The 13,129-nt window shown below is 39.1% G+C and overlaps 1 protein-coding gene across 5 annotated transcripts in view; it reads right to left on the bottom strand.

The window, feature by feature from the left end:
- Positions 1-7,772, bottom strand: part of LOC121947569 (neural cell adhesion molecule L1.1-like) — a 57,473-nt gene extending 49,701 nt beyond the window's left edge. For 2 of the 5 annotated variants that reach the window (XM_088081588.1, XM_088081591.1), the window contains exon 1: positions 7,311-7,495. The gene's annotated coding sequence lies outside the window, so the exon portion shown is untranslated. Of the gene's footprint in view, positions 1-7,310; positions 7,496-7,691 lie in introns of those variants that run through there. The other 3 variants (XM_088081590.1, XM_088081592.1, XM_042492677.2) reach the window with 2 other exon arrangements.
- Between the last annotated feature and the right edge of the window lie 5,357 nt (positions 7,773-13,129).

Genomic DNA, 13,129 nt, shown 5'->3' with positions numbered 1-13,129 from the left:
AAGGGTCAAAGAGCTTGTTAAAGGGGTCTGAACACAGCACGAGAAAACTGATGTCGATCCAGGTTTCAAAGGGTTAAAGAAATGCAATATGCTCTGATGCTGTCACTACAATATTTTATTTAGCAATTAATTTATAATTTAATTTTTGAATTAACGAATTATTTGTCTATAAAATGTTGACATCTTGAAATGTCTTGTTTTGTGCAAAATCAAAAGTTTTTGTCTGACAGTCAAAAAAGAAATTCAGATGTATTTAAACATGAGTCAAAGAAAAAGCAGCAATTTCTCCCAGATGAAAGCAGCAAACAGAGTTAATACACTTCAATAAAACTAAAAGTTTGTGTGAACAAAAATTTAATCAACTGAGATAAAAATAAAAACTAGACTTTAGAAAAAAGGAAAACTATCTGTAAAATATTGTGTATTAACAAAACTATATTTAAAATTAAAACAATATAATAAATGTTCTCAGCGACCGATGTCTTTAGACGCTGATATTTGGTTGAATTTAAGTTTCAGGTGACAAAATTCTAACGGCAACATCAAAACCCAAAAACCCGACGTCTGCAAAATGTCTGTTAACGTCCAAACAACGTTAAATTCTACTGTTGTTACACAAATATGGTCCAGCTGATTTTTATTCCCACCCAAATTTAATGGCATTGGTGTTTATGTCTATTGTGACTTTCCATCTACATGACTGAGAGTCAACTGCTTTCACAAAGTTAGTTATTTCTTTTGTCGATAAGTTAAAAAAAAACACGTAGCCGTCAAGCCCATTTATTAAAGGCTTTTAAAATTTTGCAAAACAGTGCACCTTAGAATATGGGGGGTTTGACATACTGAGCAAAAACATTAGAAGTTTAACCTCTCCCTCCTTTTTTCGTCATTTTTGTCGACAAATCCAAAGAGCACTTGTTTTTGAAACCTGCGCCACTTTTTCATAAATACCATCACAAAGTCTGTTTGTATTGTAATACTTATTAACCCCCTAATATTATAATGAAAAAAAGATTGCAAAGAAATAAAAACTATTTTTTAACAACATAACAATAAAAAGCCCCAAAAAACTGAACTTAAAACAAAAAAATTTAATTAAAAAAACTATAATAAATGACTAGAACTAGACAATTTTAAAAATATTTTTGCTTAAAAATGACAAAAAAGATTCTCAGAATAGTTACTGATCAATTTTACATTGATAATCTGATAGATTCAGCTCTATTTGAAAGTCTTTTGCATTTTACTGGAAAAAAATATTGATCAGATTCACTGCACATGAGCCATGATGTATTTCACAAAGACGAGTTTAAAATTCGCTTCTGATTGAAAACCTGTTGCAGACAGAAATTCCCATCGATGTCAAGTCATCTCGTCGTCTCTCCGATGGCGTGAGTCACATTTCAGTCACTGTACTTTATTATGACGGTCACTGTCATTATTGTGCATCTTGTGGCTCTGTGTCATCAGAGTGACTGATGTTACTGTGGGTCAGATATTCGGCTGATAAAAGTGTCCTCTGTGTCTGTGGTCGCTTCATGAATGGACTTTTGTCAGAGTTTAACCGCACAGGCCAGAAAAGCAGAAGTCACATATCTGCAGGAGGAAGCGTGTGTGTGTGTGTGTGTGTGTGTGTGTGTGTGTGTGTGTGTGTTCAAACATATGTGTGGGTTCACTGTACATGTAAAAGCCATTGAAGTTAGATTAGCTGTTTCTGAGGAGATTAAAACCCCCAAACACAGAGCGGCTGTTAAGACCCTCCTACAGTCTCTAATCCTGGCTAATGGATGCACCCGCGACCCACCACACACACACACACACACACACACACACACACACACACACACACACAAACAGAGAGGAAAAGAAGGGTTGAAGACATGAGGAAGAAGAGCTGAACAGAAGAGTGGGGGAAAGAGAGTAAGGGGCATTCCTCTCATTTCTCAACACAAAGGCCTCATTCTGTGCAGGAAAAATGGAAAAACAAGAGAAAAAAATTCCAAAAAAGAGGAAAAACGGATCAGAGGGGAGCCAGCGGGGGCATGAGAGAGATGGATGAAGATGGATGAGAGAAAGCATAATGAGAAATAACAGAGGAAACCAGAAGCAGCGATAGAGACAGGAACTGAAAGCGAGCAAAAATCAGACTAATCTCATTTTGTGGATCCAGACCTCCGACTGAACCCGCCGTCCTGCAGCTCAGAGCTCTCAGTCTGGCTCCAAACTGCGTCCTCAACCTTCCTCCGGGGACTTTTATTGACTCTAAAGAGCTGCCGGGACAAGAGAAATTCATGTTGTCCTTTAACTGCAAACACTATCGTACAAATCTGGACGATAGCAGGAGGTCAGACTGTCTGTCCGCGATACTTAAACAGACAGACGGAAAGCAAAAGACTTTAAGATACATTTAACCCTTTGAAACCTGTGCAAATTAGCTTGATTTCTTAAAAAAAACATGACATGAATAAAATGAGTTACAAAAGAATAAATGACCCAAAAATTGTCAAGAAATTAGTGAAAAGTACAAAGCAATCACTTGAAAATTAGAAAAATAAATAAATAAAACTAGAAGAAGAAAGCAAATAAGTGCTTAAAAATCATAAGAATTTGGCAACATAATGTGAAATATGGAATTATGCCTTTATAAAATTATGGAATTAACCCTTTGAAACCTGAGCAAATTGGGCAAATTTCTTTCTAAAAACATGGAAAGACACAACTAAAGAAGAAATGTCCCAAAAATAGCATGAATTAATTTAAAAAGTACAAGAAAATGACCTGAAAATTAGTAAATTAAATAAATAAATTAATTAAAAAGAAAGTTAAAAAAAACAACAACAAGGAAATGACCTGGGTAAAAATTATAATAATTCTGTAGCGTCATTTCAAATTTTTTAACTTTGATAATTATATTTTTTCCTTGCTTTTTCGGTTTCCCCAATACCCTTTTTTCCCAGCTTTAAATAAAAAATGTATATGTATATAAATAAAACCTATTTATTTCTTGCAATTTGAGGAACATTTCTGAACAAGCTGCTCGTAGCCTTTTTTCTCATATATATTTTTAAGAAATTGCACCAATTGAGCTTCACAGGTGTTAATACTTGTTGAAGGCGTCTGAATGCAGCACAAGAAAGTGATGTTGCTCCGGGTATTAATGGGTTAAACAGTCAGAAGGAAAGCCACAGACTTTAAACTACAGTTAAATTTCAGCACAGATGAAGGAAGCCGAGAAGGCAGGCTGCACTGCTCGTATCTTTTCCTACAAAAAGTAATACACCAAAATCTGTACATATCAGATGTAATTATGAACCAGTAATTTGTGCCTCACCCAGGTATTCTGGGAGGCTGTGAACACATGGCGATGGGAGTAAAGAAGGAAGCGGTCCCAGGCAGTCCAGTTAAAGGGAAACTTCACTGATTTTTAACCGACTTTGTATCAAAACAATGAGGGCAGTATGTGTAGATGACCGTAAACCTCCTCCATCTAACCGGTGTCGAGATATCCCTCCTCCCGCTAAAGCAAAAGTTTGCTGGATGATGCAAATTGATGCAAACACTACAGGCTGTACTTCTTCATCTTGTGCACGCCACCCATGCCGCCACTGTGGACACAAAAGTGTGCAGAAGTCCCACTCTCTCTCTTTCTCAAACTCAGACCAAAATCCGATGAAACCGTAAAAATAGACTACTGAGAGAATAAAAACCAGGATGACTTCACTGCATTGCCTTTTTTGTTGCTTCAAACAGTTTTAGAAACACATTTTAGTGCCCTGTTTAGCTGTAAAACAGAATTTGTGAACAGAAATACTCATACTGCTTTCTGCACAGTGAAAACGGAGGCTGAAAAAACTTAAATAAACCAGTTCAAACTGATCGAATACAAATCAAGATGTTACTAAGTTGCCTTTTTCTTGACTCAAATGTTTTCAGACACGTTTCAGCTCTTTGTTTAACTGTATTATGAAATCGTCTCTTGTTGGCCACCAATGTTTCACACACACAAGTTCGTATTACACCACCAGGAGCATTTATTGGTCGGGTGTGGCACAGTGCATTCTGGTAGGTGTAGGTTGTAAGCAAAAGCGTACTTTTTCTCTGTTTTCTCTGGTCACGAAGGACCAATTTCAAAGGTATTTGTGTCTTTTTACTGCAGTGTTATAAAAAGGCCATTGTTTCAGCAGTAAAACACATTTTTAAAAAGGCAGGCTGGGGATGGGTCACTTAACCACAGTGACTTTACTTTAAGGAGGTAACATCATTGGTGAGGCACTGATTCGTAAGACATCATTTGAACCGTTGCATAAGGATACGTTGAACAGTTATATGATTCTTCTTCTGTGATTTTAATAAATATTGAGCCTTAATGCATTCCGCCTCTTTAGCCCTTTTTACCTGCAGGCAACCAAAGCCAAGGACTACAAACCAAAACCAGAATGTTTTACATATTACCAAAATCCTGTGCCATTGCCTATTTTGCATGCATATACAGACTCTCTACAGATTACGTTAACACTGAAATATCATGTATGCAAACACTAGACTGTGTGCTGCCTGCACAGTTTCTTTATAAAGAGCTAAACTTCCAGATTTATAAAACTGGAGCTTTCTCGAACCTGCAACAAAGACTACACTTTTACCAGCACGTCTGCTACGTCACCTCGAGAAGATGCTGACTTTTGTCTTTCAGAATGATATCAGGGATTTAGCCGTAAAAATTCACATTAAAGACCATTTTACAATAAGTGGGTTTCCATTTGCGCAAAACTAAAGCGTGAATGATGCTCTACGACTTCTCCTCTGGTAATAACATCCCAGTAACCATGGCGATGGATGTTCAAAACATTAGCAGCTTTATTTCTATTGCACTAGCACTAGCCGTCATTATTTCCAATCTAAGGCCACGTAGGCGTGTTATGGAGCCATGATGGAAAGGCGAGCCCCTTAAACGTGGGAGAAGCCACGTATGAGGGATTTCTGGGAGCTGATAGTCCACGATTTCACAAATGAATGGTGGATTCAAAACTGCCTGATGATCCTCTAAACTTTCTCAGAGTTATGTGATACAATAACAGCTCTTGTAGCTCTGTGAGTATAACACCTTTTTACAGATAAATGGGAGTTTTTGGAAATTGAAGTGTTTCTATTAGGCATATTTTATGTTCGCAATTTGAATTTTTTGCAATTTGAGGGTTAATGGAAACCCGCCTAATGTTAGCTAAATTATCTAGCTTTTGTCTCACCCAATTTAAAATCAAAGGCTTATTGTTTTAAAAAACGAAGAGTAAATTAATCATGGTATGTGTCCTCCAGGCTGTCAGTCTGGAGGTTGTAAAGTAGGAAAAAACACTAATGTAAAATCCCACCAGATGGTTACAGTCAACTTGACTACTGCCAAGCATCACAGGAGGAGGAGGGGGAGAAAAAAATTTGGCTAAAAAATCCTCCTACGCCATTCCAGCCTAACTTTCCCTCCTCCTCCTGCTCCTGCTCTACCTCTCTCATCCTATTCCCACTCCAGACTCTTCTCATCTCTCCTCTCACATCCTCTTTTTTGGATTCACTCTCTTCTGAGTTAAATCCCTCCTCCTCCACCTTTAATAGTCCTCGACGTCTTTTGCTCACTAATATCTCCTCCATTCTCCCCCCTGCTTATCAACTTCCCCTCAGTCTCTCTTCCCCTCCTCCTCCTCCTCCTCCTCCTCCTCCCTTCAGGTTCAGGCCTAATTTGAGGCGGTCCACTGCAAAAGCACTTTGGGTGAGAAATCCCCACAATGCAAACGACAGTCGGGGAAACAGAGATGTTTGTTGGTTAAATGACGTTGCTAAGAGTGAAAAGAGGAATTCAGGAGTAAACAGGGAAACAGAAACCTGGTGGAAAGCATGAAAGGGACGGAGACACCAGGGAGTAAAACAAAGTCAGAGGAATCCTCTTCATAGCGTTCTCTGCCTTTAAACAAAGCATTTCATACGTCACTATTTTGACAGTCAAATAACTGTTTTAGGAATTTTAAAGCAAAAATGCCAAAATTAGCTGATCTAAAAATGTGAAGACTTGATGCTTTTATTTGTCAATGATAGTTCACTCATGATCTTGGGAGTTTCAGACTGTTGGTCTGCCAAAACAACTTGTTTAAAGACGTCACTTTGTGTTGTGGAAAATTATGACTATTTAAGAAAATATGTGGCAGAATAAAGCAACCTGACATCAAAACATAAGAGCTGAAAGGTGAGGATGTCCCAAGCCGCTGCCCTGTGGCACTCCACCCTCCCTTTTTTAACTCATTACCTCTAGGTTTAGGACTGTAGGTTGGACAAAGCAAGACATTTAAAGACATTACCTTGGTATGTTGGGAAATTATGAGAAATTAAGAAAATAAGTGGCAGCATAATGCAGCCCAACATGGAAAAATGAGAACTGACAGATAAGGAGGTCCCAAGTCACTGCCCTGTGGCACTCCACTCTCACCTTATGAACTTAATTTCTTTGAGTTTCGGACTGCTGGTCAGACAAAACAAGACATTTAAAGATGTCACCTTGTAATGCTGAAATCATAAATGACTAATTAAGTAAATAAATGGCAGAATAATGAAGCTCTACATCAAAACATAGGAGCTGAAAGGTGAGGGAGTCCCAAGTCGCTGCCCTGTGGCACTCCATTCTCACATTCTGAACTTCTCAACATACACAAACACCACTGACACACAAAACTAAATAAATCTCCATCTCCAACAGCATGGGATGATGGACGGAGGTCAGTATGACCTGAGCAGGAGAAACCAGGATGCACATGGTACTGTTGTGTCCAGGATTATACTTGCAATAGGAGGATGAGACAGCACGAAGCCATGCCGGACAGAAGCCAGCCCCCAGAGTTTTATCATGAAAGGAAGCGAGCTGTGAATAATTTAACACTATAATGTAGTATAGTGCGACGTTTCATTCAATATTAATAAAAACACGCTGCTGCAGATGACACATCGGATATTTAAAAAAGCTGAACCAAGTCAGTCAGACTGATTTACTTCCTGCACACTGAAAAACACGAGTGGTCATTTCTTGTTTTCTGAAGTCAAAAGGTGCAGACAGCAAAAGCAGACAGAGGAAGAAGTACGCTCACATCTCAGCGCACGCCCTGCACAGTTGTTCACACCTGCCATTGTATTATGTAAGACATCATCATCGCAGCCTCCGGCCCACATCTGGCGTACACTGACACACACACGCCTGCCCACACACACTTACACACGCACATTCATGCATGGACACCCAGACACGGCATGGTGGGATGCTATTGTTGTCATCTTACCTCTGCAGGTGTCGCGTCTCTCCCTCCGTCTCTCTCTTTTATCCCTTTTTCTCTCTTGCCCTCCTCTTCACGCTTTCTCTCTTTCTTCTCCTCTGTGTCTTTATTTTCTCGTTCCTGTCCACTGAGTCGTGCCTTTTTCTCGTGTCTTTTTTGCACTGATGCTGCAGTGGTACATAAAACACACCCTACTGAGGTCTGACTCTCCTCCCTCCCTCTCCTCCCTCCCTTCTGCTCTCTGATTGGCTGCTTCACAGAGATGACATCAGCCTCTTTCATTGCAGCCTCTCTCTGTCTCTCCCTCTCTCTCTGTATTCCCCTGGTGCCTCCTGCCCCTCCCTTCTTTTTTACCTCCTTGTTACACCCCCCCCCCTCTATTTTTACCTCTCTCCATCTCCGTCTCCTCTCTCTTCTGGTTTCCTTGTCTTTACTGGTGCCCGGCTGCCTGGACTGGAACAACATCTGAGAATAAAAAAAAATATGTTTCATTGCCTTATGAAAATGATACAGGACACCTTAAACAAGGAACACAAACCACAAATGTAAGACTTGTGTTTATTGTTTTGAGCAAATTAAATTAAGAAATGTATTTTGAAAGTGAAACAACATATGAGGAACTGAGACGCTAAAGCGTCTGACTCTTAGGGGCCGTTTGCACGGCTGTGATTCTTGAAATGTTAAACTTTTGATGCAGTTTGGCTTTTCATGTACTCGAAAAAAGCGTTTTTAAGTAAGCGGTGACATCAGAGCCACAGGAGGACAACAATAACAACAATGGCGGACTACTGCGCTGCTGACTCAACTGAGTTTATTAACCCCGTCAGTTCTCGTGTGTGTCTTCGCCATCGTCTTTTTTGTTTATACTCGGCGCTCTGTACAAGAACACCTAAATGCACAGGTGCATGACGTTCTTCCATGGTGTGTCATTATAAAGTCACACTGCCAACTACTGGCCTGGCATGCAAACAGCATTTTCTGATGTTTTTGCTGATCCGTAAACATGAGGATCATTTTGACAGTGTTATCATACTGTTACTAATACGCTCTCAGTGATACTTAAACCTAACTACATGCCCTTGTTGCACAACAAAATAACCAGAAATATCTTGGATGAGCCGCATAAAACGAGTATCTGGCACAGATAATGTACTTTTCACAAGCACGAGAATAACCTGGGTAAAACGTGTCAATAGACCGGTTTCCTTTAACCCTCAAATTGCACATGTTGAAATAGCGACAGTAAAATCTCCTAATGGAAACACGTCAATTTCGAAAAACTTCCATTTATTGTAAAAAAGTTTTTCCGCTCGCATTGGGAGGTATTTCAGAAGATCTGAAGAAGCCATATTTCTCAAAACTCCAATGGAAACTTGTTTTGGGTTCTCTCGGGGTGTTTTTGATATAACAAATCTCCGTCAGTGGGGGCTGTCTTACAGTAAGGTAAAGGGTGAAAATATTCTAAATATAGCGTACACTTACACTGATTCTGATTTTTTTAGGTGGCCAAAAACCTATCCGGGCCGGTTGATTATATGTACGTGACGCAACGGTTTTCTACCCCAAAGTTATTGTAAATTAACAGCTGTGATTGAGATTGGGTCGATATCATAGACTGTAACAATAACAGAGGTTAACAGCATCTAGCTGAAAGGAAGCAGATCTCCAGCTGCTGTGGAGGAGTCGGACAGACTTCATCAATAAATGGATTCTCCCGCTGCTTGTACACCGGGATAAGGACAGTAGTCCAATTAAATGTCCTAATGGAGCAATAACTGAAGCCTGACTAAACCGTGCATGGAAACATACTGACTGGCTCCAGATTCGTCATTCGCCACCACAGTTCGAAGCCCCTGTGGGACGACAGCATTGCATAAACACAGATTTCAAGAAGTGAAACTGTTTTATTCGGTGTTTTAAATCACATAGTCTGTTTATTTTGCAGAGGAAGAAACAACTGTGGATATTTTAGCTCCCAGCTAAAAAAAAGAATTCTAAGCAGAATAAGTTTCAGCTGGTTACAATCTGAAATCCTCACCACCAGATGTCACTAAATCCCCCTAAATCCCCCTAAATCTGACACACTGGACCTTTAAACACAGCATAAAGACTCAGATATGCCTTCTGGGCAACCTCTCAAATTCTAATAACAGGCAGAGCCACTCAAATCCTACTGGCCATCGTCAAAAAAATGCATTGCAGTGAGACGAAAGTCAGATCTCACATTTTCTGTTGGACTGCGGCTCTCAGAAGTGAATAGTTTTATTCCTCAAGAGACGATAACTTCCTCACTAAGGAATAAAAAACATTTTTTCGATAAATATGGCACCTTTTATTGACTACATGGACAACCTCCCATCCCTCATGACTGAATAATGGCCTGCATGATCTCCCTATTTTCCCCACACTTGTGTTATAATAGACCATTTTATTATATATTTCTTTTATTGTGTTGTTATACTTCATTTTACTGGTTACATTTTTATGTGAATCATTACGTGCAAATTTATTTTAATGTCTGTTCATTTACTTGAGGGTTTTGTAATGTAAATGTGTGTTTTTGTATTGTCAATGTATTTTTGTAAATCTAAAAAAAATAATAATAAAATAAAATAAAAGATTCAACCTCCAACAACTCCTGAGAAAATATCTGGTTCATTTAGTTGATTAGCTACTGTGACAAGTGAATTTCCCACAAGTGGGATAAATAAACGTGTCTAAGTCTAAGTCTAAGTCTAGTTGCTAATTTTTAAACCTTTTTCACCAACCAGATATTAAGTCAGTGGGTTTATCAGAGTGTATTTGTCGATGAGAGCTGAGAGACTTTTTCTTTCTTCAAAATGTTGTAAAGCAGTGTCACTGAACTCAAATGAACTCGGTACAAAGGTCGGTGAAGTGAACTCGACAGACTCGGTTTCAGTCTGTGCACTCAGACGGCAGCAGCCCACACCTTCTCACACGTCAATCTCCTTCGCCCTCTGTCTCTCTGGACGCTTTTCCCGCTTGGCTCCTCCTCCCTCCTTCCTCCTCTCCTCTCTGTCACTTAAATGGAAATTCTGTTGTCTCGTAGCTGCACTATGAAGGCCGGTGACACCTATGTGGCATTTTATCTGCCAAACAGAGCCGGCAGCCAAAACACCCCCTCTCCTCCTCTCTCTCTGTCTGTCTGTGTGAAATGCAAAAAAAAAGTGCGACAGATGGACGGGGAGAGCGTCTGCGTTTAAGGGTTCCTCTTTGGCAGGAAGTTACAGTTGGAGCACTATGTCCAGTTCGTGTGATATTTTTTATGGCGTTTTTCTCGGCTGGCCCTCCGCCTTAATTCAAATGAGACAAACCAGCAGCCAAACAATGGTGACTGTATAGCTGCTGAGCACACATTTGCATCAGAGATCTGAAACATGCAAACCAGGCAGCAGCCCCCCGAGGCTGAAAAATGAGGCCGACACTGAAGTACCAAAAACCTCAAGTTCCTCTAACGTCCATGTGAGGATGGCTCCAAGAGCGGGTCAATCCCCATGGACCCCCCATGTTAAAATGTCCAACTTCCCAGCAGAAATAATCATCCCAATATGTCAAATAACGACAGAAAGCCACAAAATGTTAAGAAAAGTAATATTCCTACACCTTTTTTCTATATCAAACAGAGAAACATGACTGTGCACCTTCTGAATTAGACTTCTTCTTGGTCACGGAGGACTGACGTGGCTTAAAACACAACTTATTTAACCCTTAGGGCCCGCTTCAATGTCACACACACTCGTATCACCCTGCAGAAAATGCACTTTTCAAAACAAAGCTTTAAAATATATTATACATTCATATGATTTTCTACTTTCATCTTTATTTACTATATTACATGAAAGTAGTATACATATACATATATATCTAGATATATGTATATATATATCTATATATGTGGTTTTTTTTTAACAGAACAGCCTCAGAATTGAAGCTCAGAACTTAAAATAACAAAAACAATATAACTATTAAAAAAAACTTAAAGATAAATTTAAAGGTTAAAAAATAAAGTTGTTTAAAACAGATTTAGAAGCTTTAGATCAATGTTTCTGGCTCACAAGTAAGAGAACTGTTTAAAGGACAAAACATGAACATAAACTTGAACGTTTAAACTTTGACGTGTGCAGGGAAACGGTACAAATTCAGATTTTCTCCTCTCTGCCCCTGTTCGATCAAAGACTGTAATTTAGCAAATATCTTGTGGTTTGATGCCAAAGTGTCTGTTTGCACGAGCTGAAGAAAGTGAAAGAGAAATTAAAAGGTCTGATCTAGAATTTTTAATTTCTTTTTTTTCCTCTTTACTTTTTTCCTCTTTACTTATGTGATGTTTTTTCTACACAATAAATCATCAATCAAATGTTTATTAGTTATCAAATGTGTGCATGTGTGTGTATGTGTGTGTGTTTGCGTGTGTGTGTGTGTGTGTGTGTGTGTGTGTGTGTGTGTGTGTGTGAAAGACAGAGAGTGAGACAGACAGATATTCAGACAGACAGAAAGAGAGACAGAGAGAGAGAGTGCAGTCACATTTTGAATATTTCCCAGCCATAAGAGCCGCACTTCGCTCCATGGCTGTCTGTGATAATGGCAAGTGTGTGTGTGTGTGTGTGTGTGTGTGTGTGTGTGTGTGTGTGTGTGTGTGACAGCAGAGCTGCAGTGAGATGTGTGTAACAGGGGAGGAGCGGGAGTGTTTTTCATCTGTATTTCCTCCATTGCACCTTTTGTACATACATGTTGTGTTCTTTATATTCTGTTTCCTTTTCATTTTATAGTTTTAAATTGCTTCTATATATTTATCGCTACACTATTGAAATTCAGTATTTTTTATTTTTCTTTATGTTAAATGTTTTGCACCAAAACACCAAGTCAATTTCCTTGTATATGTAAACAGTAATAAAACTTTCTGATTCTGTGTGTGTGTGTGTGTGTGTGTGTGTGTGTGTGTGTGTGTGTGTGTGTGTGTGTGTGTGTGTGTGTGCCTGGCCTCTGTGAGAGATGAGACACTGCAGCTCCCAAATAAGCTTCATCATGTTTTATTTTCCTCGTGAACACGGACATTAGGCGTGTTTTCATTACAGTTTGGCACAAAACTTGAGCGATAATTTCGAAAAGTCGATCAAACACAATTTCGTAAAGACTGTTTCCACTGAGTGATGTTATACGACTTCTCCTCTGGTGATAACATCCCAGTAACCATGGCGATGGATGTTCAAAACATCAGCAGCTTTATTTCTATCGCAGCCACCAAACTAGCCGTCATTATTTCCAATCCAAGGCCACGTAGGCGTGTTATGGAGCCATGATGGAAAGGACAGACACAGCATCATGTGACCTCACAGCATCATGTGACCTAGAAAAGACTAAAAACTGTTTCTATTGCAGTTTTGACAAATATGGGTTTTTTAAATCAACTGAAATACTATGTCATTATGTGAGTGCAAAAACTATTTTGCAATAAATGGGAGTTTTTTCAAAATTATGTGTTTGGTTTCCATTAGGTGTATTTTATATTTGCAATTTCAATTTGCAGACTTTGAGGGTTAATGGAAACCCGCCTACTGACACGTTTTAGTTGGTTAATACTCGTGCTCTTTTAACCCTCTGGCAACTCCTGGGGACATTTTTATCCATTTTGATTTTTCAATCATTTTCACTGTTAATGCACATTGCATACATTTTTGCTAGGTTGTGTAATTTTGGTTAATTTTAGAATTTTAACCTCAGCTCTTATAACAAGTCTATAATAATTAATTAATTTTACCATATTTGAAGAGGTATCATCGACAGGCTTTGGTCCAATTTTTCTAGTC

This window comes from Plectropomus leopardus, chromosome 9 (genome assembly GCF_026936395.1).
Source record: "Plectropomus leopardus strain MGB_pleo_1.0 chromosome 9, ASM2693639v1, whole genome shotgun sequence".
Lineage (NCBI taxonomy): Eukaryota > Metazoa > Chordata > Actinopteri > Perciformes > Serranidae > Plectropomus > Plectropomus leopardus.
The sequence above is the reverse complement of the archived record's forward strand: the minus strand, read 5'-3'. Positions and strand labels throughout refer to the sequence as shown.